Source organism: Panulirus ornatus, chromosome 24, assembly GCF_036320965.1.
Source record: "Panulirus ornatus isolate Po-2019 chromosome 24, ASM3632096v1, whole genome shotgun sequence".
Classification (NCBI taxonomy): Eukaryota; Metazoa; Arthropoda; class Malacostraca; order Decapoda; family Palinuridae; genus Panulirus; species Panulirus ornatus.
This window is the reverse complement of record NC_092247.1, coordinates 9,033,143-9,060,154: the sequence shown is the minus strand read 5'-3', so window position 1 is coordinate 9,060,154 and position 27,012 is coordinate 9,033,143. Positions and strand designations below refer to the sequence as shown.

Sequence of the window (27,012 nt, the reverse complement as noted above, 5' to 3'; positions counted from 1 at the left end):
AATGGTGGAGCAGAACTTTCTTCCATACAGTTGTCTACTTTATGGCTTCAGGTTTACAGGTGGTAATCCGCTTACGGTCCAAGATGTGATATGAGACTGAGCTACTCAAAGAAACTCTCGCCGTTGGCCAGTTGTTTCGTAGGATCAACATATCAGCTACAGTGGACTTAATGTGTCCCTATTCTGGTATAGCTAGCGGGCTTTTGAGGTCACCAAACGTTTGTAAAGATCCCGATTTTAGCGTAGACGAGGTCACTTGCTGGTAAATGTATGACCCATACTTTCCTCGGTAGTCCTGAGCTCGACCTCGCACTGTTTCCTAAACAATTGGGTCATGCTCCGTCTCCTCTCTGCTCCGTGGACGTAGTGACAGTAAGTTTCTATCAAGGGATTTTACTCGAGGAGAGTAATGGTGTGAATAATGAAAACAAAAATGATTATTCACTTTAAAAAGAACATTTACCATCACTTTGAACATTCATTAGTCTCCTCAAAGTAAATGCACCGAGAACTTTACCTCTCATCCTCAAAGATGACGAGGTATGCACTATATCCCTTCTTGAACATTTCCAAGACCATCACCGCGCAAGACCCACACCACTCGGTCAGAGAGTCTCTGATCTTTACCTGCCAGGAAGAAGAAGAAGAAGAAGAATTTCCTTCAGCATAATCTCCTGCAGTTAAGGTCCCCCACATCTGAGGGAGTTACCGTAACAAATTAGAGGCCAGGAGAGGCTGCTATCAGCAGACACCAAATCCTTGTATGCAGAATCAGCGACAGGACAATGGAAACATGTTGAATAGCCAGACTCACCGGACGACACGCCCACTAATTCAGCATACGTCTTGGTGTGTGTGTTTGTGTGTGTGTGTGTGTGTGTGTGTGTGTGTGTGTGTGTGTGTGTGTGTGTGTGTGTGTGTGTGTGTGTCTCAATGTCTTTTCTGTAAATGAATAATTATTTTCTCGGTTATTTATTTACATCATAAGAAGCATTACATATGCAGAAATTTTATACATGTGTCAGAATCTAAGCCGTATATATTTCGAACTGCGTGTGAGAAAGTCTCGCAAAAAAGATAAGGATAAAACTTGAGTGATATTACAGAAATCTTACATTAAGCGCGGTCACCAAAGGCGGTATTTCTATTGTTTTTTTATTCTCAAAAATGAGGGTTGATCATTACTACGTCATTTAGATATCTACTGTAGGCAGAAATCGCACTTTGACAGAAGAAACAGTAGGAGGACCGAATTAGTTAAAGTCTTTTAATACATTTTCTTTCGACCAATTCTCTTTAAATATATATATCAATACCGAACATGATCACATGATTTTGCCATCGATCATTAGTACGAATATTTATTGAGGTTATGATTGTGATCACAATTACATTCTAATGGAACAGAAGAACTAAGATATAATTCTTACATGATATCAATTTCACTGTTAGTTATTTCTGTATCACTTGAGCCGCTGTGTCCTTGCTGATGTAACAAGAAGACTTGGTACCACTGATAGATAATACACATGCGTGCTATACATCTATTATACAATCCAGTGACTCACCCACTGATGGAACTGAAATATCACAAGAAGTCACTACGTCCGCCATTTTCTCTCCCCCTTTGCCTGCATGGTTGTCGAACTGGAAGAGTCTGGTTCCAGGACGGAGTCGTTTTCTGTGATATGACCTTAAGGACAGACTTATACGACGTGTGGCCATTACTGCAGATGATATTATCTAATTCCTACTGAAAGGGATTAACTTAACTCCTCCTCTCAAGTTCCTGAATCACTAACGTGATATATAAATACATGTTCCAAACGCTAGAACCTCTTCAAGACACTGCCAAAGCCTATTAAATTAACTAGGATTCTCTCCTTCACTCTCATGTCCGGGTACTTTGTGTCAATTAAATCCGCCTACCGCAATGAATCTTTGCCCAGGTCTAGCTGTGACGACACCTGCTGTGTGCTGGGTAATGTGTAGCAAACGACGAGACGACCATTTGAATAACTAGACGACAAGGACCACGACAGAGGAACGAAGTAGGAGAGAAACGACGACTTGGATGAGCATAACAGTCGTCGACGTATCAGTCCTATATCTGCTACGACTGCTATTACCAACAACTACTATTACTACTCCTATTAGTGCTACTGATACAGCCGTTTCTACATAACCAGCAACATCAGCAACCCATCAAAAAATACTGCTACTGACAATCTTCTAACGTCTCCTCAACATAAACCATTACTGTCATTATTCCTGCTATTTCGAGCATTAATGCTGTTTCATTTAAGGTACTACTACTACTACTACCATCACCGCTACTATTGCTGCTATCACAACTATGTTGCAGGACATCCTCACCTCTTGTGGTGTTAGGTGGTAAGTAAGCTGGTTTATACCGCTGCTTAAGAACAGATGGTTGATGATCAGAGTCGGGCTGCTGTGTTCGTTTCAATATCCCATGTTGAGCCAAACTAGAACAACAAAATCTGGATTAATCATTGCACATGTCTACCCTTCGTCATCCGTTTAAAAAGACAGTATACAAGAAATCATATTTCCCCCAACTACCCATGAAGAATATCTATATTCTCTATATCAAAATCAAGAGTAATTTATTCCTGTTGTATTTCTGCACCGCAAAGGACGCACGTGTGGGGGTCTAGAGTACCAGATCATCACTCGAGAGTAGGTAATAGAGTACACTGGACCTACAATGCGCAGCAAAACCTGTCAAATATCTTTCCTTACTTAAGAAATCGAAAAAGGAAAAGATTCCCTACGAATTACTTTGTCTGATTATGATGGACATTCTTCAATTCTTCGATGATAATTGATAGCATAGTTAAACAAGAGTGAAAAATTAAAGATAACTAAAGAGAAATAGTTTGTGTTGTGATATAGTAGATAAAACACTCAACCTTTTCATGTGACGCTTAGCTCTTCGTGCTGGACGCACATGCTTCACTGTGATAAATGTATCAACAAATCAAAAACTTTTACGTGGGAGCAACAGTGTGATTGGCCAATTCACGCGACATTTGTACTCCTTACTGGCCAACGTTTGTTGATGCAATGGTGCAAATTTTGAGACGGGAGCTTAGAAATGTTTTCTCGCGATGTCTACACCAACAGAATCTATGGCACAGTACATGGCCAGTATTTAACATGAACTTTTCCAAAGTCAAACGCAAACAGAGAGCTGGGACCGGGCTCTTCCCCTTCATAAAACTCGGTACAGAGTATTATGATACGCTCGTCACGATGTGGCAAGGCTTGGTTCTCAACACCCTCACCACGTCAAAGTATTATGATACTCACGCGCTTCAAAATGTGGCAGCGACGTACACCTTCCAGCTGCTGAGTCGGTTGATTAAACCATTGCTATGATTCAACCATATCCATGATTCAAACATTTTTATGATCTATTTCCATGATTCTTCAGCCATTTTCATCATCCACCAGACCACATTATTCTCTCGAATGGCTTTACATCTTCCTCACAGAAATATAAAAAAGCTTAAAAACTTTCGTTTTCGAGTGTTGATCTCCTCTCTCAGCCCTGTCGAGGACACACTACCTCTCGCTCTGAAAACTACCTCTTCCTTCCTCTCTTCCTCACCCTCTAATTCCAGTAGCAGCGACAAGGTGGAGGCAGCAGCAGCCCCAGCAGCAACACCGTGCATCAGCGAAGAGAGAGGAGACAGGTTTTACATAGTACGCAGGAAGTCATAAAGCGTCTTATGACCTTCGTCTCCTAATGACAAAGCCCCTCAGTCTTCCACCTCTGCTGTACAATGTGCGGTCATCCCATCCATCGGCGCCGCGGGAAAGGCGCACTACCAGACCTCCCACTCGCGTCGAACACGGCCTTTCCTCCTCGAAACGTACGTTTTCAACTATTTCTATCCATCATGTCTCCTAAATTCTGTCTAGATAACCTATACCTGCTGATAGTCAGTCAGTCTAACAATATACACACATATACACCATCTCCTTGTCTGAGTTACACGGATATAAGACCATCAACATAATACTCTTCTCTTCAGTATATATTTGTCCATTGTTTCGTGCGCCCTGCTCATCGCACCTACTTCCCTCTGTCCCTCCACACTGCCCCAAGTTCACATCCCATACCTAAGCAGCGCAATCGACCCTCAATTCTCTCTGAAAATAAATGCATTATTCCGATAATCATCAAAATTACCCCTTATATCAATGACTTATAGTATGATTTATTTCTTTAAGGGTATCTCTATCATCGCGATAAATTCAGAGGTTCTGGAGCGGCCGAAAAAGTTTAATGTAAGGGAAGGATGAATATTTAAATAATTGTAGGTGTGAACAATAGCAACTAGACAGCGAATTGAATTTACGTTTGCTGCAGTGGTGTGTGTGTGTGTGTGTGTGTGTGTGTGTGTGTGTGTGTGTGTGTGTGTGTGTGTGTGTGTGTGTGTGTGTGTGTGTTAAATGGTACATTTTGCATTCTGGATTATTTGCGGTACGAGTTATGTCATATAATTATTATCATTAATTAATTAATTATGTTATTATTGCACAAGCGCACTCATAAAAGGCAATGCTGATGGTAAACCAATCATTCTAATTATTGCTTTAATATCTTCAAGTGAAATTTGAAAGACTTTTCGAGAATTTTCAAACCCCTGAGAAACACCAAGGAAAAGTTGTTTTGTGGACCTGACCCAAGTTATAATACAAGATGATTTCTGTGACGTGTAGAAGCCAACCTTACTTGCAGCTTGAAAATCTGAAATGGTTTTCATACGAGCCAAATGGATGTCGACTTCGTGATAAATTCAATAACACGTTTATGACCTAAATACTAACATCTAAAGGCCTGATCGAAGCTGGTCCAGCGAAGGTCTGGAATACAACGAAGGTATAAATATTCATATCAACTATGCTTTTGTGTTCCCTATATTTGATAAGCTCTATCGTGATACATGAATACCGCTTTTATGAAAGTGCGAGCGCGTATGTGTGAGCGTGTGTGTGTGTGTGTGTGTGTGTGTGTGTGTAATATTGATAAATGTTTTAAACCCTTGACCATTATTTCATACCTCCCTCACGATGCTCGCCATGCATGCGTTACCCTTCGGCTCTAAACAACAATCATGTGTTGAGATAAAAGGAAATGCAATCGAGTGTGGTACAGTATAATTGTGACCGCCAGACACCAGCCAAGATCACCAGGAAGGATAAGGAAAGTGTCGAGTGCACCTGTAATTTTCTTGTGCATACCTTGATGATGCATGGGAGGCTAACCTATATCCTATAGGCGTCCCTGGGAATGTATAACAACTCCCATGTCGACCTAGGGCTACGGTAGGAGAAGAGGATGGGACTTGTGTGACACGACGCTGTACGTAGAGGTGTATGTGGGGGAACTGAGTCTCTCTTCTCTGGACGAGTACACTATCTATTGTACTAGTGGTACGTACAGTTAACTCGAAGAATAAATCGTTTGTACAAGATTGTACTGACCTACAGAATGTATTCCAGTAATGATAATCTTAGAATGAATCCCAGCAGCAAATCACCGTAAAATTGTACAACTTTCCAGGGAAATATCAGTGTTGCCTGGATATCATCAGAAATATAATAGAGTCAGAAAGGAAAACGAAATGAGAGATGCTTATTGGTTTCTTTAGGCAAGACTACATGAGAAGGCTTGAGTGGTGTATAGGGTACGTGAGTAACCTACTTGCCTACGACAGGTATAGCCAGGGAACATCATATTCCTCCTAAAACATCCTCGAACTCTGGAAAGTTATGGTGACAACAACTTCTACTTGTACAAGATTGAATATCATGTATCAGTTTTATATCCAGTTGCTGTGCGATCTGTCATGATTTTTATAAAGTAATTATAGATCTGCAGTTACATGATTTCTCGTAGACATGGTTCAGAAAAATCTATAAATACCGCTATCATATATATATATATATATATATATATATATATATATATATATATATATATATATATACATATATATATATATATATATATATATATATATATATATATATATATATATATATATATATATATATATATATATATATATATATATATATACAACGCATGCATATCATTATGGTAATTTTCGAGTGTGTGTAGCCTGGCCAGCAGTCTATATGGAAGGCATTACCAGGCGGTCACGGTGCTAATTACCTATACAAGACTGGTCTCAGCGGGACAAATTCATTATGACATTTACTAGGGTTAATAACGCAATTAAAATTACCTTTTGTTCTCCCTCAACGTGGCGATCAGTGAGGCGGATGTATAAACTAGTGGAACATAATTAGTCAACTCTCCTTAACTTTTACCCTAGCACTGTATGATATGGTTAGCCTGGTTATGAATGTGTGTGTGTGTGTGTGTGTGTAGTCATGGTGAGACGAGGAACATGACCCAATATGAGGTTTCCTCAGTGATTCACTCGCCTTAACTAATGTGTCATTCAAACAAAAATACAATATAAAGATAAATGATTGCATACATAATGTCTCGTACGAATAGATAATGGGATATTTGAATTACGATTTGTATGACGAGTGAAAAGAAAAGACAAAGTAATATTTCTTTCTTCAATTACGCGCTATAACAGATATCTGTCTAGATATTGTAATGACCGAGAAAAGTATAGTGATTTAGTATTGATGAGATAACAACCTGTACATGTAATTGTTACGTGTCTGTACGAACTGTAATGGTGCTATATAATCATGAAGACATTATCAAACTTATCAACGTAAAATGTAATTCATCTACAATAACTACATAACAAACGTGTAGTATAATACGAATCAAATAACAGAACAATACCCTCACATGATAATAGAATCTCAATTTCTTGTGTAGATAATGTCAATAACTCAAAAGACAGTTACAAAATAAATATATGACAAGCTCTCATATCAGAAACAAAATTATTGGCTCTTACTACATGCTTCCCCCACTGCAAAAGACCTCAACAACACATGAACTGAAATACAGAGGTTACAGTATAGTCAAGTATGATTGGTGTATGTCATGATTAAGGTTACGAGTGTAACGAGGAGTTACAACAAGGGGTATATGGATTGGGTGCATAACTGTGTATGGATTACGTAGTAGCAAGATGTGTTCAGCACACTACGTTACTGTTGTCTTATGTTATGTTCAGGTCTTCAATAAAGCACGACGGGATCGAAGGATGTTTTAGAGGTTAATTCATTCTGGATGAAAATGAAAAACATCATAGACGTAACTACTTAGTAGTACAAATAAGTTCCCCACCAGCATGTGTTCTGAGTCCTTAAAGGCACTGAATCCTCTCCTGGTGGAGGTGTTGAATCTATAGGTTTGTGTCAGTCGTTCTTCTTGTGTCATCCAGTACTGGACGATGCTGACCAAAACCAGAGACGCGTCGCTCCGATGATTTTTGTTTTCTTCATGTTATCAACTTTGTTTAGAACACCTCCACCAGGATTTGTTGTGGAAGTAACTCTCGGTGTTTACCCAAATAAAAATAAATATGTCTAAAAATGAGCAAGTATAAAGATGACATTTTAGGAGAGTTGTCTGTAGGGGAAAGAATGCGTGCAGTAAAGCGAGGGACATGTGATAAACGAGTTCCATGCGTTAAGCGAAGGACGTATGATCAAGGGAGGTTGCGCACGTTAGAACGAAAGACAAATCGCGAAGCGAGTCGCGTATGATTGAGCAAAGAAGTAAGCAAGGAATACCGAATCCAGAGTAAACAATATCGTGAAGTTTACCGACATAGGCGGTATTGTGAGTAAGCTGCGATATTGCAACGTTTGTATGTTGCACTTTCATAGCGCGGGGTGTTCGTTGTAAATGAAGTCTACGGTACTGCGAAACGTGTTCCGTATGGTAAATTGTGTTGATAACCCAAGACATAAGTGTTTAGATACACAGTGGTGTTTGGTAGAAAGACATCAGCAGAAATGTGGAAAAGGATGCAGCAATATGCGATGAATACACCTTATTTAGATGGTACGTAGCGGTACATGTACCACAACGACACTATATATATATATATATATATATATATATATATATATATATATATATATATATATATATATATATATATATAATATATATATGATATGCAGAACCTTCATTTCAATGTGATTGTTCTCAGACATACATAAATATATACAAGCACACGTAAACAAAAGCACGAATAAACCTTTACATAGTTTGTGCATACAAAGACGTTCTGATACATATGCAAATTAAATCTTACACACACACACACACACACACACACACACACACACACACACACACACACACGGAAACACCTGCCTGGCACACTTGTCTTATAAATACCCTTTGTTTCCTGGGTTGAAAAGAATACTTTTCAATTCTTTTTTTATGTTTCATTTCTTGCCAAGATTTCATCACGGCACATTTATCATGGGGGAACACCCGCTCACGGAACACAGTTCATCATGATGCAAACCTGACTTATCAGGAAATGAGACTAAAACTCATCGGATAATGAAATACACCTGAATTTAAGTCACTTATGATCTAGTCGTAGAGAAGAGATACAGAGAGTACCCACGTACCTGCCTATGCATACCTACGATGAGATTTCCTAAAAATTAAAATAGATATAAAAGAAGGACTAACTGGTAGTGCTCACCGCTGGAAAATCTGCATTTAAGAAGTCATGTGTATTACATATTGCTAAATATCATGTACGACTTGGAGAGAGTGTGTGTTAATAGAATGAACACCAGCAACTTGCGAGTGAGGAAGACAGAAAGAAAGATTAACCTAGGCCAAGGAAGGGAGCTCGAGAGCCGCTGCAGACCTGTGCTGGATCACTGCGCCGCTATCACTAACCCTTCCGATACCCAAGCGGTAGTGCCTTAGATAGATAGACACTCAGATAGATAGATAGAGAGATACAGACATGCATAGGAGAGAGAGAGAGAGAGAGAGAGAGAGAGAGAGAGAGAGAGAGAGAGAGAGAGAGAGAGAGAGAGAGAGAGAGAGAGAGAGAGAGAGAGAGAGAGAGAGAGAGAGAGAGAGAGAGAGAGAGAGAGAGAGAGAGAGAGAGAGAGAGAGAGAGAGAGAGAGAGAGAGAGAGAGAGAGAGAGAGAGAGAGAGAGAGAGAGAGAGAGAGAGAGAGAGAGAGAGAGAGAGAGAGAGAGAGAGAGAGAGAGAGAGAGAGAGAGAGAGAGAGAGAGAGAGAGAGAGAGAGAGAGAGAGAGAGAGAGAGAGAGAGAGAGAGAGAGAGAGAGAGAGAGAGAGAGAGAGAGAGAGAGAGAGAGAGAGAGAGAGAGAGAGAGAGAGAGAGAGAGAGAGAGAGAGAGAGAGAGAGAGAGAGAGAGAGAGAGAGAGAGAGAGAGAGAGAGAGAGAGAGAGAGAGAGAGAGAGAGAGAGAGAGAGAGAGAGAGAGAGAGAGAGAGAGAGAGAGAGAGAGAGAGAGAGAGAGAGAGAGAGAGTACGACGAGACTGGGCTGGGGAAAGGAGTTAGAGAGGAAAGGAGAGATGTGACACTAAGGAAACAGAGAGGAGCAGCGAACTGCTCGGGTTTGTAAGTAAAGAGTACGACACAGACAGGTTCTTTATAGTAGGAATAGTATATAGGAAAACCATCATTCAGTACGTGATGTGTGACCAACAGACAACCGCTATATAAGATATATGCAGTGATTACACATGTAGGAACACATATATTTGACCTGGATAGAGAAAGCTCATGTTTTCACATAAACACATATACGAGCATGCTTTTATTTTGCATCTCTAGATGCACGAAAGGTGTCACTATACTTGCATATATTCAAACTAGTGGTTTCCTAGTGGGTGCCAAACACATCTAGTGGTGCACAGATGGTTAACATAATGCAGTAACATATTTACATTTTTACATTCTAGCAGGAACAAGGCAGCTTTTGAAATAGACTAACTGTCAGTTCGGTTTTTCGTATTGTATGAATAGCGCAAATCATATATAAAATTTAAGGAGCATGATATGGGATAGGAGTGTTACGAAATATAAGAAAAATGTGGGATAGGTATGTCGTGAAATATGATACATATATGGCAGTGGGATAGACAGATATTGGATAGGGGTGCTGGAAAATATAGTACAGGTAAATCTAGGATGATACGAAATATGATTAATGAATTAAGAGTCCCCTTCAATGCAAAGAGGTTTGAAAACCACATATCTAAAAATAGGAACAGCTGTAGCACTCACATTAGTACACAAGCATATACGTAACATCTGACAAGAAATTTTGTGATTGCTAAAGAACATATTAGGAATAGATCATAGGATATATACTAAATTATAGAGAAACAAATATGTCGGCATCAATACATTCAATTTTCTTTTTCAATTAAGCAGCCTACCATTTTTACCTCATGAAGGCAAATTTGTTATGGTAGCATATTAGTAGATGTGTGTGTGTGTGTGTGTGTGTGTGTGTGTGTGTGTGTGTGTGTGCAAGTAAATCAGTAGGTTCTATCTATTCGCATATATTTACATGATACATACAGGTGTCCCTGTATAAACTATAACCTCGTTACAACCAAGATGGAATATCTGAAATTTCATTAATTCACTCACACGTACAGTCCGCAGAGTTATAGACGATAAAAACTTGTCTTGAGAACTGTAACTCATTTACCATCATATCAAACACCAATGACACGAAGATCGTCTCTTCTTGTCTATGTCGATTCATGCTGATTTATATCATTGTTTCAATACTCTTCATGAAACTGTAGTGTCTGTGATTAGATATCGCCCCGTCTTAAGTACTTTATAGACACAGAATGTTGTTAAACTTAGTGAAGATTTCCTCACATGTAGTAGTGAAGTCTTTGTACATATGTATAAAGTTAAAAACACAAGCCAACACAAGTTCAACACTCATTGTGACCCTTGTAATCCTTTTGCGCCACCGCTCTCAGGAGGAACATGGGGTGCACACGAAATTTGTCAGGGTTACCGGCACAAATCAAAATTGGAACTCTGCTGCAACACACAAATAGTAATCATATACAGACACACACGCACCTGGCATAGACTTAGGTGTGTGCATACACACATAAGAGTAAAGAGGTGGTACGTAAATACATGGTTAAGAGACGAGGTAATAAGAATGTAAAACACAAATTGAAATCACACACTACATCCAAAACAGTGGAGGAAGAATTAGAAAGAGTTAGACGAAGGAATAACAAATGAATTGCTGGTGTATGGTCGATAGTCGGCAACACAACGAAGATGAAATTTTGATATATGTTCCATAAATCCGTCTTATTGAGATTGTCTCACTTCCTTTGTTTGCTTTTAACTATGCAAGATTCTCCATGAGAACAAACGCACCGTACATCATAGTGGAGACTCATGCGAGTTGTAACAAGTTGGAAAATCATGGTCAAATCAGTTATGCATCGAGACATTTGAATTACGTGTTTGAGACTTGCCAGGATGGTGGTGAAGTTGATCCTGTGTATTCCATTATATTTCCCTCATCCCTCTGTAAGCACAGATGATTGTCTTCTTTGTTGCACTCGCCGAGGCTATGCTGGGAACGGACCCTTGTCTTTCGACAGCCTATTTCTCTGTTTTGGGTACAGTGGGACACTGTTTCAGCAAAGGTAGAGCAGCGAAAGATGTCTTGAAAGACGAAACAAGCTCTGTAAATAATTCACGAACCTCCATCAGTTATTGTATAGGCACACAAACTCACTTTCTTTTGTGGGAAACTTCCGCCGTACACAAAATTCAACTTTCCTATACCGAAACAGCAGTTTTCTTGATAACACAAGCATGCAACATAGTTCTCGTTTGTTGGTACATGACAAAAAGTGGAGGAGGTGATCTCGGGGGAAAGTGATATAAGTGAAATGGAGATAAACTTCATTAAATAAAGAGAGGGATGATGTCCGTGCAGGTCATCCATTACCTGGCCGCGTCGGCCTGATCACCATGATACCGCAGACAAACACCCAATTATGTTACCGGATCCGGACGGAGGGAGTCCACACCCCCCCAGCCTCACGCTGCTCCCGTAACACGGCCACCACCGCTGCTGCTGCCGTAGCATGGCTAACACTACTGCTACAGCTGCACCACCACCATCAGCGGTACTGTAGTGCTACAATACTGTAACTACTACTCTACTGCTCTGCTCGTAGGTGTTGGGCCATCTTCGTGGATCTTCCCAGTTCTCGATTGTAGCGCCACTCCCACTTGCTGTTGTAACACAATGCCAACTTGTGCTGTAACCCCATTCATCCCAAATGCTGTAACGCCACCCTTGCTGTTACTTTAGTAACGTTAACACTGCTGTCGTAACACTATTTTTCGCTTCTACTGTTTCTCAATGCGTTATTATTTTCTCAAACTTGCTCGCCGTTTACCGCCTCAGAGTATCAGCATCATGAACAGGCGTATGAACCTTCCAGGAAAATTGCTACTGATGAAAAGAAAGAAAAAAATCCCAGAAGCTTCAGTTATCCATCACATTGAAACTGTAAAACCCCAAATTAGCAATAAACTAACATGCCATAATCTACCACAATCTACCACTTAACCCACCCTTAGTGTCAACCATTAAACTCTCACCTTACACTCTCCTAAAGAACCCGCTCTACACATTCTCCCAGTTCTTCCTCAGGTTTGGTCATATGCAATCCACACTCTCCTAATTAACCTACCTCTGACTCCCCCAGTTAGCATCGTTTCCACTATCTAACCCATAAAACTGAGGACACGATAGATTTTTACGTGCTAATCTTTGGCTATATATACGGATTCCGTGAATAATCAAAACATTCCTTAAGATTTAGTCAATGAGATACGAAGTCTTGAGAGACTGTAGGTTTTTGTGGAGAATCGGAACAGTAGAAATCAGTAATCCCTCATGTAACAGTGGGAACATTTGAGGAATTCTTCTCTGAGTAGACACGAACCTTCTGAAGTAAAATCAAATCTAGAAAATAACTAAATTTTGCAATATCGTTGAACGGAAATTTTTCAGGAACTATGTTGTAGTTACTGGGTTCCTGAATGTCTGTAAGTCTGTTATGCTGTCCGCTACCCACCACCTGCAATGGTTATCACCTCGTCACTCCTTCATACACTGGTCAATACTTGTTTCTACGTTAGGTAGTTTAGGCTTAAGATTCGAAAGATAAACTTAATTTAGAATATTTTTGAAAGGTGTTTGCAATGGTGAATTAAATTTATGGTCAATAAATTTATGGTAAATAAATTTATGGTCAAGAGGATTTCCTTTGCTGTATTAATAAAATTATGTCTCTCAGTCGTCAAAAATTGTCTGCTGATGTTATCTTACTGCAGACTTTATGGACTGAACTTCTTTGGTGTTTTTACTTTTTACTAATAAGATGCTTTTGAAAGCCGGGAAAACATATGAGGCCATGACCGGTAAGGTTGAAGAGAGTGACATCTGGTGAGACTTCAATCTATGAAACTTGCCTTGCTGACACACACACACACACACACACACACACACACACACACACACACACACACAATGAAAATTGTTTATAAAAAACACAGCGACAAAGTAAAACAATGATATTCGTTTTTGCAGTAAAATGCTCGAAAGGTACGTGCATGATTATGAGGGTTTTTGCCACATACAAGGTTACACAGGGTTATACATTGGGAAATGATGTTCATTCGTCTTTCGTGTGTATATTGATGGATCTGACGATGGCGCGTAGATACAGTGGAAGATTGTAGGCTCTTGTCTTTATCCTGAACACCCTATCGGTAATTGGTGATTAGAAAATAACTGCGTCATACTTAATGACCCTGAAAATCGATAGGGGTAAAGCTCTAATAACCAACCAATCAAATGGATCTGATGGCTATCAACAACCAATGATCAAGCCAGAAGCAGTAGCGGCCCTCACTCACAAATTTACAAATCATACAGCAGCTCTTCATACTATCATATATGTGGCGAAAACTCAGTTCTGTAGGGAAACGTGTTTTACCATAAGTACAGAAAGCTAAGTAATCTTTTGATGGGTCTTGTTCAGTTTGTGTTGGCCTTATTCTTAAAGTAATTTTCCGCTTATATATATATATATATGTGACTACCATGGACATTTAAGCTATCTGGACCCAATAAGGCTCCTTTGATGATATGCGTATATATACTCAGTGTTCGAGTAAGTAATGTAAATCAACACAATTGCATTTTAATTGGTCATGAAGATTTTAGCGTCATACGTAATAACTTCCAATTAAGGCAAATGATGCAACAAGTACAGTCTCTGGTAATTTCAGTACTCATAAAACGTGTTGTAACTTAAGAACTTAAGGAAAGTTCTAAAAGAGTGAGGCATATTCAACAAGGAGCCCGTATATACTTGGCTATTTGCATTAAGATATAATTCTGAGATATAACATAAGCTCTTAATATAGTTATAAGACTCATTTATATGTTAAAGAGGTGCACTCCATATAAGTTTTGAACAGAAAACGGGCCTGTCAAAAGAGATGAGACCTGCTACAAGCGAAGACCTGAAAAGTCTAAAATGTATTTTATGCTGTAAAAAAGAAAAGGATAAAATGCGTTGCGGATTCGGCAATAGTTAAGACGAAACTACGCCCGGAAAATAATAAAGCCAGTAGGACGGTGTACACCTTCCCTCAATTGCTGTCATTTCCGTTGCAGCTATAAAAGAAAAAAATTTATTGCCACCCCGCTCGGAGGGGGTAAAGGAACCATGCTACCTTGCTTTTAATTTTCAGCTGGTCTTCAATACCGTCATGTTGCTGGTCTTATTCTATATTTCACTTTGAGTGAGACGTAAATGAGCCTTATGTCTGCACTGCTGTAAGTATGAAGGCAGTGGAGTTCAGACGTGGAGGTCAAATAGCCTTATATGCAGGGAGAGAATTGTGTGGTCTTTGAATTATCTTGAACACCTGAACGTGCTTAGGATTCTTATCATAATGATCATTAAAGGAAGTGAACGGCCATGATAACCCCGGCAGTCAATAGGCCCCAAACCGAGATAACCAACCAACAAACCAAGCCTTAAGCCTACTTCAGATGAGTTGCTAAATATAGCAAGTTATCCTCCTTACGGATGACCTGCTGGGCGAGATCACTTGGATAACTCAGGGTTGCACTCCGGCGTTATGAAACCTGTCAAGTAATAGGTTTCTGGACACTGCTTAACTTCCAAGCTTTTTCTCTGTGTGCTATAATTGTACATCTTAATAATTGACACTAAAACAAGACGTTTAAAAGCTTTAATGCTAATTCACGTTTATATTTTCTCCTTCCCTCTGACAAGACAAACGTATTTGCCCTCCTAGATGACATTGATAGTAATAATCATCATACTTTCATTACTATTATCAAGGTAATTATCAAAATAGAATAAACATATAAACAATAATGAAAAAGATTATATAGGATTCTTAACCGTTGTCAAGATTATTTGCCAGTGCTCTTGAATTGAGAAAAGATATGTATATATATATATATATATATATATATATATATATATATATATATATATATATATATATATATACATATATATATATATATATATATATATATATATATATATGTGTGTGTGTGTGTGTGTGTGTGTGTGTGTGTGTATTTTCTGACTGGTTGTATGTCTGTCTGTCTTTTTTCTTGTGTTGTGTTGACATATGTATATGCATTGTGTCTATGTGTATTCATGTAATCATGTGTGACTAAAAACAAGCACTTACATAAAGGAATATACGAAAAAAATCAATATCCTTAAAAGAAAAAATAAAACGAGAGCTGCAATTTCTATACAGGAAAAATTAAGGGAAGAAAATGTAAAGTGTGAGAAGTAAACATATCTTTCGTACCGCCATGTATACTGGTCTGTATATTGTACTGGGCAGACTTCGACACTGTCATGTAGTCTTTCATTCGAGTAACTTAAGGACCACAGTTACCCAAGGTTATGGGGAAGGGGGACTCCCAGGCTCCTATGATTTTGAAAAAGAGGGTCTAAATGACGTGAGATATCTAGATTTCTAGGACATTGAATATCTGGATGTATAGGTATTCAAAATGCTGTAATTTCGATATCTAGAAGGCTAACTAATAGGATTAAACGCGGGATATCTAGATATCTAGTACGATGGGGGTCTGGATTTTCAGACCTCTGGGACGCCAGATATCTATGTATATAGTACGCTGGGGCTCAGAAATTCTAGTTATCTAGGTCGCTGCATATCTGGATTTCTAGGTATGTAGGATATCCAAATTCTGGGACGCAGGATATCTAGGTATTTTGAACGCTGGATATGCACACATGTGGAAATTTAGGACCCGTACACATCAAAGTCAGATCAGCGTATCTTGTGTGAGTGATAACGTTAGTGCAAATATATTGACGAAAGAAATTTTGCCAGGACGTCGAAAATAACCTGTGACAGGAAGAATATGGGAGTAGATTCATCGATGTGTGTGTGTGTGTGTGTGTGTGTGTGTGTGTGGTTGAAATTTTACGTGGTAGGAAGTGTGCGTTCCCGCGACAAATGACACGCCAATAAATTGCCATAAACGATCGAGCGAGCCTATCCATCATTGGCAGTGACATTGCGAGGTAATTACGCCAACAAGGCCTCTCATTGGCTACTTGCTTACACCACGCCCTCTTTTTCCCTGGAGGAGGGTCGTGATTGGTTGACAAATTGTGGTAGAGTCATGCGAAATCCCGCTTTGTCACTGTTCATTATCTATGGAAACTCCAGATTACTGTCGCCCATTCAGAGGTAAATATAATCAAGAAGACTCAGGTACGACCGTGGTAAATAAACATGCCAAGCTAAGGCTGAGGGAAAACATATATACAAGGGTTTTAGTTACATCTTAATGGTTAATTATTTGACAAGGATTAGAGTTGTTTAGTTTAATTAGCGGTGGATGGTTAGATATGTAGCGTGTAAGGCTGGAACGTCTTTGGACCCCCGGATAGTAGAATATACATGCAGAATTACGAACACACACACACACACACACACACACACCCACACACACACACACACACACACACACACACACACAAATTCTTCTCATATCTGGTCATCAAACCGGAACAAGCACAAGGAATTAGTAGAAAAGGTCCAGAGCAGAGCAACAAAGATGATGCCAGAATTAATAGAGTCGAGTTACAGAAGAAAAGGTTCGAGGACTTAGATTTGTCCTTTATGAGAGAGAGGAGTGTTGGCTGAACTGATCGTAGTCTTTAAGTTTTTAAGATCACGTGGATGACGGAGACAGTGAACGGTTCCTCGAAAGATGTAGGAATGAGACAAGCATAGGACATTATTACTATCATTACTGTTATCATTATCATCATTATTGTTAGTTGTTAATCATAATCATCATTATTATATGTACTATCATCATTATTGTCATTATCATCATTATTACTAGTACTATCATTAATATCATTATCATCATCATCATTATCATTATTCTCTATTCATGATTCTCACTATTACGTTGATAGATAGTTAAAATAATTTATGTGTGTGTGTGTGTGTGTGTGTGTGTGTGTGTGTGTGTGTGTGTGTGTGTGTGTGACCGATTCCGTGTTCTCTGTCTCTAGCGGGAGTGTAAAGAACCAGTGAAATAATGGTTTCCATGGGCGAAGACTTATGTGATTTTTCCGATAGGACCTGAGCGTGACGGGCACATATACAGATCCCCTGCTTGTGTGTGTGTGTGAGGACGTTGTTGTATGAGATATACTCATGATTTCTATATAATATAGTGATGTGTCTTTTGTAAGTGTAACGTGTACATCGTGGTTCTGTAATGGTTTTGTTGAGTTTCATTGGCGGTGGATTGCTGGTGCTGTGTATGTGTAAAAGAGGCTGTATTGTTTTGTCTTCTGATGGAGTCTTGAAGGTCCTGGAACGGTGGTGTGACGAAGACTTTGATGGAAGTAGTGTAGCTGGCTACCTTAGAGCAAGAGGCAGAAATGGATGCTTTGAGGAAGGTTTACTTTATCAGAAACATGAGATGCTACACACACACACACACACACACACACACACACACACACACACACACACGCAACGACTATCCGTCACTTGTCATATATCTTGTTATATATCGCATTACTCCAGTGTATACGTGATGATTTGTACATAACTCGCAAAATCCTAGAGATATAGGCCACAGACATGCTATGTATGACATTGTGAGATATCTCTAATGTGAGAGACAATAAGAGATGTGAAGAGACAGTGGGGCTACGAGACACATCATGTCACAGGCTAAAATACAACCCTCTCCTCTCGACGGAAATACAAGAAAATGAGGGATAATTTGCATATCACAGAGGAAAAAGAAAAAAAAAAAGAGAAGGCGTCCCCACAAAACCTACGATGGAGGTTGAAAATTATACAGGACTGTGATCAGGGCGGAAAAACCACCTCCCCACAAACCACCCCTGAGTCCAACCCACTCACAATACTCGTCACCCACCGCAAGTCTCCTCAACGATGACTGAAATTTGAAAATAATTCAGTCTGATAATGAAAATAAAAGCTATACATTTAAAGATTAAGGTAGGGATTAAACCTTGTATTAGTGACAAAAAAATAAGGATTTGAAAATAGGTTAGTGAGGATTGCGTAGATTTGCATCCTGTACTTATGAAAGTAAGGATTACATCAAACCAATGTATAGGTGTAGGACGAAATGGATTACGATGTGGTGTAATGGAAATAACTAAGAACTTCACGATGCAGCTGTGAACGAAGGGTAAGCAATGCTTTACGCAGGAGAACATAGGAATTACGCTCTGCATGTCTGAGAAAGTCCAGGTTTTACAACCAAGCAAAAGTGAGGGAAGGGTAATGAAAAAAGAATTACATATGTGGAAGGAAGTGGGGTCTGTTAATGCCGTAATAAGAAAAAGATACAAAAGCAATCCACATGGATGAGAAAAACGTCTGTGGTGACTTTGAGGAAGTATATGTGAAGTACAAGACACATTGAAGCCATGAAATACGAGTTATATTACGTGGTAGTCAATGCAACCAGGTATTACGCCTTGTGTTAGTAGGACACAAACAATTAAATCTAGCGTCAGTGCGAGAAGCTAGGGGTTGGGTACGGCATGGATCGAGAAAACAAGGGGATTACGCCTTACATTAGCCAGAGAAAGATTGGGCAAGATTGTCCCCCGACGCTGCTCGAGAGCAGCGGGTGCATGACATTAATATCAGGGTGGGGAGCCCCCCCGACGCTGGGGTCCTGCCTGGGGAACTCGCCATGAATCATCCCCCTGACACTTGACTCCTCCGAGGCGTTACGGCAGGTCAGGCGAGCTTCGCTGCCTTCTGGGAACTCCTGTTGAGGCTACTGCTGCTGCTGCTGCTGGCAGGGGTCGGTGAGGGGGTGGGATGAAGGGCGCAGGAGGGGGGAAGATAAACGAATGTCGAGGGGGAGGAATGGGGAAAATGAGAGAAAATGAAGAAGTGGGAGTTGAGTAAAATGAAGGATGGCGAAAGGGGGAGGAGGAGGAGGGCCATTGGGTGGGAACACGAAAGGAGGGAAGTGGTCAGAGGAAAGAGGGAAGGGAGGCAAGGAAGACAAGGCACCAAATGAAATTCAATAGGAGATGTGTGAAGAAAAGATAGATGGTGTTGAGGGAAAAGAGAGGTGGATGATGAAGGAAAAGGTTGGGTAGTGATGGAGGATGTGTGTACACTGGAGTATATGGGAAAGGATGATAAAGGGAAACCTGATGGCCAATTACCAGGTTTTCTGCTGAAGAGCCGTAACAGCATCCTATATTCCTCATCTATATAGATGGAAGCAGGATAATAAAACAGATAGAAGAAAGAGACAGAAAGGGGAAGAAGGAAGGAAGAAAGAAGAAAGAGAGGATAGCAAAAAGGGGTGGAAATGAAGAGTATGGAGAGTTTAAGAGCTGGAAATTACATTATATAGATTCAGGGAAATATTGAAGCCACGCCAAAATATACAAGAGAGACAAAGGAATGAATGAGTAGAACAGGATGATAACTAGGTCAGTGGGAGGTGGGATGGGAATAGTAGAAAGTGATCATAACTAGAGAGAGAAAGAGAGAAGTCAGAGAAAAGATAAAGATGATAATGAAAATAATAATATGGTTTATGTCGCTGGTGTGATGTTGACGTAGATCATGATAAAGGTGGGAAAATTGAGATGAAGGACATTCGGGAGGCAAATTTACAGTAAAATTGGGGAAACTTAATGATTACAAAGTACACAAATTACGCCACAGTCAAACTAATGAACACGTTTTGAATAAATATAGCGAGCCAGTACTGCCTCCGGACATCTCGAAACTGGAGCAACCAATCTATTTCTATCATCTTCATAATATCAAAATATGCATCCAGTCACGTGTATATATTATGGGCCATTTTTTTTTTTTTTTTTCAAATTTAGACTCAATTTAAAAAGTTCGCTTTGAGCGATGGCATACACCGTAAAGCATGATTATTTCCTTTGGTATATCAAGGACGATATGGGATAGTAGAGCACATGGGAGTACATGGGAAGAACAGATAACAGAAGACCTGATGGTCTATGACGAGAGTATCCTCTAGAGCACAGTACATGTGAAAGAATATCTATTGAAGACCTGATGGTCTATGACATTGTTATTTGCTGGAGGATGGTACATGGCGAGAACATATCAATGAATACCTGAAGTTCTATGACGAAAGTTATTTGGTGAAGGATAGTAACAGGATCTCTACGTACATATTCCTTATCTGCTTAGATGTAGACATGATAGTAAGGGAGAGGGAGAGAGAAACAAAGGCCGACCTAGAATGCTAAACATCGTCTCCGTCGCTGGATCACAAGGTACGTGGGGGAGGCCAGACGAAGGAGCCAACGAAGAGGAATGTATGAGGATGGTCGAGGTCATCTCGCAGGTTTTGATTAATCATATGTCACAAGTACGGAACAAAAACGCGACACCGTTCCTGGGTTTCTCAGCGGCCAGGACCCACAAGGGTATATTGCGTGAGGCTGCCCATCCGTTCGACTATCTTTCTTTCCATCTATCCATAAATTAAGCATGGCTGAGCATCAATTGCTGGTTCGCTCATCAATCATAATTTGGAGTCAATTAATAACATGGATCCATCTGAGCTATTAGGTTTTTATACGTCCAGAACGTCAGCAGCTGCTCCGGCCGTGTCCCTGCTTGGCCTCGCCTAGCTACACCTGCGCACGTCAATTTGCTCTCTGAAGACCACGTCCCAGGTTCCGAAATGCTGTCTGGAGTGCACGGTCCAGGGAGGAGAAAATATGTGCGACTGAATCCGAGACTAAGGAGAAGGTGTGCCCGAACCGCCGCCAGTCAAAATCCCCCGTGGGTGGCACAACCCTCCTGAAGGAGTGTATGGTCCACATAAGTTAAAAAGAAATAATTCATAAGTATTGACGCATGAGTCTGGATCATACAAATGATATCTCCATTGTACTTTGCATGTTTTTTAACTATGCTTCTCTTATGTCTTCCCTTAAATACCCACGAAACATAAGGTTTCAAACCTATTCGTTTGGAAGTCTTTAACCTGTTTCCCAAATTCCTTTGACTCATTTTCTCTTCATGCTATTTCTAGGTTCTGGTATGTAAACACAGACTACAGCTCTTGGTGGAAATGTTCGTCTCTGTGGAACAACATCATTTAATCTCCTGCACACAAATTCCAGTATTTTCGCATAGCATTTCGCCCAGACAAAGACCATGTTAGCCCGACAAACAAATCCCAGCTTCCGACACATCTAACCCTCTAACAAAAAGCACTGTGTCCATGACAAACAGCTTCTAACCTCCTAACAAACAACTTTCGGTGTATAACACAATACTTTCAGACTACAGCGTAAATCCTGTAATTCCCGAGAAACAACTTATGAGTTCCAAACATTCCTCTCAGTTATTAACTAAACTTTCGATATCCATAAGACGAAGTCTCCGTCTCCCGACACGCAGAACTTGCACCTCCCTACACCCCACAATGAATGCCGGCCACAGAGCTTCCAGCTCAGAGAAATAGCTCCTCTTTCGTATGATATAATCTTCGGAGAAGAAACTCAGGATGCAAAAGTGACGCAAAGATTCCAACCTCAACATACAGACTCATTAGAAAACCTCTGGACCGTCGTATCACTGCAGGCCAGATGTGACGTTTAGAACAACTACACAGAGTCAGCCCTTGACATATAACCTTCAACATCAACCACACATCTTTTTCAATCTTTGACACAACAGCTCCAGCTCTTGGCTCGGCTCCTCTAATTCAAGATATAGTGCTTCCAACTCTCGACACAACACACTTCCTGACCCAACACTTCTATCCCTTGACGAGACATCACCAACACGTCCAACCCTTGACACAGCCCTTCAAGCCCTTGACAAATAACTCTCACCCTGCCTCAACACATAGCTTTGGGATTCCATTCCACAACTTCAATCTCACAGCACAAAACTTTTATGCAGCAACGCTACCAGCAAACACCAGCAGTCAAATATATTCCTTCCCATGATATAGAATGTTTACTTTTCGACACACACACGCACACACATACACACACACGAGCGCGCGCAATTACACACAAGCTGCAACCCATGACACATAGCTTTTAACCCCACATAGAAAACTTCAAGCCCTTGACCCAACTTCCTGTTACACAGCAAATCATGTCCAACCCGCGAGACACAACTTCCAGCCTTAAAAGACTTCTTCCATTCCTGAACAAGGAAAATTCAGCCTACAATCAATAGACAAAAACTAAATGAACATGTCAGGCCGGGTGCAATTGCAACCTTTTAATACCGGAACTTTTGAAGTCGATTTTATCTGAACTCCAACCGCGAAGAGTGAGTTCCAGCCGACACTTCCAGCTCCAGAGGCACAGCCACCACCCCAGCTGGCGGCAGCGAAGGTTCTGCAGGAGAGGCGGCGACGAGGGCGGGGGACAACGATGACAGTAGTGAAGGATGATTGTGATGGTGACACTGGCATTGGGTGATGGTGGAGGTGAGGGCAGCAGTGATCAGCAGCAGGTGATGATAATGGCCACTACACAATAAAGACGGCAAATGTGATGCGACCATAGTGGCGAGGAAGATGCCATGAAGGATATACAGATGACGGTAGCGAACGATGACAATAACAGTAAAGATACCATATATATATATATATATATATATATATATATATATATATATATATATATATATATATATATATATATATATATATATATATATATACCATCTTCATGCTTAAGGTTTTTCACAAGACAGAAGTGTTCTCATTAGAAGAAAAAAAAATCATTGATATCTGAGACTAGTTTAGTTTTTGCCACTACCAGAGGATAATTTAGTGTGCCACTCATGCCCATCCTGTCAGCGGTACCGCAAAAGGATTACAAAGGTCATACCGGGTCCTTGTCAGACCCCAGAGGCCAGATGATCATACCATTACATTTTACAAATTGGTGCATCACATAAGCTTACAATTTATCTTTAAAGTATATTAGACTTATAAACGAAGCGACAAAAGTGGGTGCAATCTAAAAAAGATCATTATCTTACCTTAACAACAACACGGTGTTGTGTCGTCCCGTGCATCCAGCAGTCCAGCTTGACCCTGACCATGCACTCTCAAAGGCCCTCAAGATATAGGTTCTCTTGATGATGCATCCAAGGAGTCTTCTGGGTCTGACTATTTACGTCATGCAGCAACACCAGGCCTGTGAAGGAGATAACAAAATATTTTACTATGTTTTCGACACCTGGACCTAATATTTGTATATTAGTGAATATTAGTAGCCTCTACGAGGATCCTACAAACAGATGACCTCTGATACGTTCATGATCAGTGTCTGCTTCATCAGCAGTACAAATATAGAAAGCTATTACCGGCGTTACTGATAACTGAACTACAGGTTAGAGTCAGTGTCTTACAGCTAACTCGTTTGAGACCAGCAACTATGCTAAGGTGACCCAAAAGAAAGTATTATCAAGGTGGGTAGACACACCGTAACTCCTTTAACGGTTAGTTTGTAACCCTGAACATAAACCTTCAAACCATTTACATATACTCCCCAATGTTCGACCCTGGAATAAACTTATAATCTCGAATAAGATCCAGTCCAGGTAGAGATAAATTCCATCATTCACATGTTACATGCAACCATCGTTATAAAATCTGTTACCAGAAAACCAAATTCTGTTCCCAGCATAAAATTTACCCTTTAACATAATCCCAGCTCCCTGGAAAACAAAACTCCAGTCAAGGTACAAATAAGAAAAAAATATGCCTTTCAACATTGTGTAAAATTGAATAAAAATAACTTCGTCATTAAGCTGTCAACTTTGACACACAATATCCAGCCACGAACGAACAGCTTTTACCCTGAAGAAAACAAAAAGAGACTTGTGCCACAAAGCTTCCTGCATCTTACATATCCCGTCCACCCTACTATATATGTCCTGCATCGCCTTACATACAACTTTTATCTTCGGAAAAAAAATAAGGAAAAATCTGGCTCTTGACACACACACACACACACACACACACACACACACACACACACACACACACACACACACACTGTTTCCTTTCCCGCGTATGGAATGAAGATATGAAATATAACACTGAACCTCCGAGACACAACATGTAGCTCTCAGTAAACTTGAATCCACAACACAGCGTCACTCACAATAAGTAACTTCTATACCGGAAAAAAAATCAGCACTCATCCCCCAGATTGCAATATACAAGCTCCAGAAGACAAATTTTGGTGTTTAACTAGTTACTCACACGTTGCAATGCAAAACCACACACAAATACCAGCTACCAATAAACATCATAAACTCGCTAACACATTTCCAGACCCTTGGCCGCTCACAAATACCTCTCTCTGAAACAAAGATGTTAACATAAAGATGTTAACATGTCACACATATCTCCCAACCACTTCACGTCACACATCATCCAGGTACTTATACCACACATTCTAGCCACCGACACATACATTCCAGTCCTCGGCAACGAAACTTCCAAAAGCCGTTCATAAAACCCTCAAATCCATTACAGTTTTCCAGCTTTGTACATTTATCTTGTAGCCGGCGACGTAGTATTTCCTACCCCGACTTATATCATCTAATTCTCGAGCATATATACATAACTTGCTGGATTTAACGCAAATTTTTCAATCCTTGACAAGCAACATCTTGCCCTTGACATATATTGTACAGCTTAGACAAGCAGCGTCTAGCATCGGACAGGCGACTTCCAGCTCCCGAAGCGCTGTTTCCATTACACCAACTGGAAAATATAATTTTCGACGCTCGACACACAGTGCTCGTGTCTGTGGCACACATATAACTCCGTCACAACATAGAACATCCAGCATCGAGGAATAGTTCACAACTTCTATATAGAATACCTAATTCCATGCACACAACTTTCACCATCATGTAAGACAACATTTCGGTATTTATACCATGATCAGAACCCATAATGACTAGGTAATATACAATATAAGTTTTTGTACAAAGCAATAAGTCTTAAGAATTGTAAGAATGTTACTTGAATAGTATGTAGATGAGTCATAAAAACCTAACGTGGAATGAATAATGAAGAATGAAAATAGAAAGCCAAGCAAGATCTATCATGAGTAACCTAATCTAGCCTTACCTACAATAGTCAAACTTGACTTGTATGAATAAACAGAAGCAATATTTCCCAGTCAAGATTAAAATCTTCCAATTCACAGTTAAATATATTAACGTTACAACGTGCATTTAAAACAACTAGACAGTTCTATTGTAAATCTGATAAAACTTATCGTAAAACACAATAACTGTGTTCGTACCTCATAGTATCTAAAAGTGGATTTGTTCCTGTAGGACAAGATGGAGCACAGTATTGACAGCACGCTGTCAGGCGACCTACTGGGCAGCAGGCACTGGCCACTGGGCATCACAGAGAAGCAAGCTTTCTTCACTGGGCAGTCATTGTTGTGAGGGCGCGCCCGTATTTACAGGAACGGTAGTTTGACAATTAGGCAATAGTTCGTATCCATCGTCCTGAGTTGCCGCTTCTCCTTGCCAGTATACAAAGCATTACAGGTGTTACGCTTATATGTTAACTGAGTATAGACTGCTGCTCTGCAGGAATATCGTCCTCGAATTTAAGAAATGATTAGGTTATATTGTTGGCTCTGAAAACTGCTCACGTAACAAACTAGCAGTTCTCTTAACGAGTGCACTACCGCCCTCCGCAGTTGACAGGATTGGAAGATATGTTGCATCTCAAGATATGGTTGATGGTTTCACTGAAAAGAATAATAATTTGTTGTTATGTCGAGAGTTTAGATAATTTAGAAATAAAGAATTATCGTCTGCGAACGTAAAAATCCAAAATGGATCGCCTACATATCGTATATAAAGCAGAGGTTTGAAATGGGATGACTACCCTTCTAACCACCTAACCGCAAGTTGACGTAAAAATTAATTAGCTAATGTTGACCTAATGGGAAACCCATCATTACACCATCCCCTTGCCTAACGTAGAACGACTGAAGAAAAAAAAAAAATCACGAAATGAAAAGAAAATATCTGAAATTCGAACATACCAACCCGTGAACTATGTATGTGTCGTTCGATAGTTTGCACCTCAGTTACTGATTACATCCTCGTGTGGAATGTTTGTAAACAAAGATATTTACGTCGAAGCTGTAGCCATAACACAACCACTGAAAGCCAATTTATAGATTTCTTTTACACGTGAATAAAGAATAGTTTATTGCATATTCATTATTAGTTATTGGTGAGGTGATGGAGACTAATGATTTGACCAGACTGTAACTAGAGGTAACGATTGCCGAACGATTGGCTG

The 27,012-nt window shown here is 40.0% G+C and overlaps 1 long non-coding RNA gene across 1 annotated transcript; it reads right to left on the bottom strand.

Moving 5' to 3' along the window:
* On the bottom strand, positions 1-26,082 carry LOC139756979 (uncharacterized). The gene is made up of 4 exons (XR_011714474.1): positions 25,988-26,082; positions 23,700-23,857; positions 2,377-2,489; positions 1-627 (listed from the first exon to the last, which is right to left on the bottom strand). It is a non-coding gene; the product is annotated as an uncharacterized lncRNA (long non-coding RNA).
* Positions 26,083-27,012: the final 930 nt, after the last annotated feature.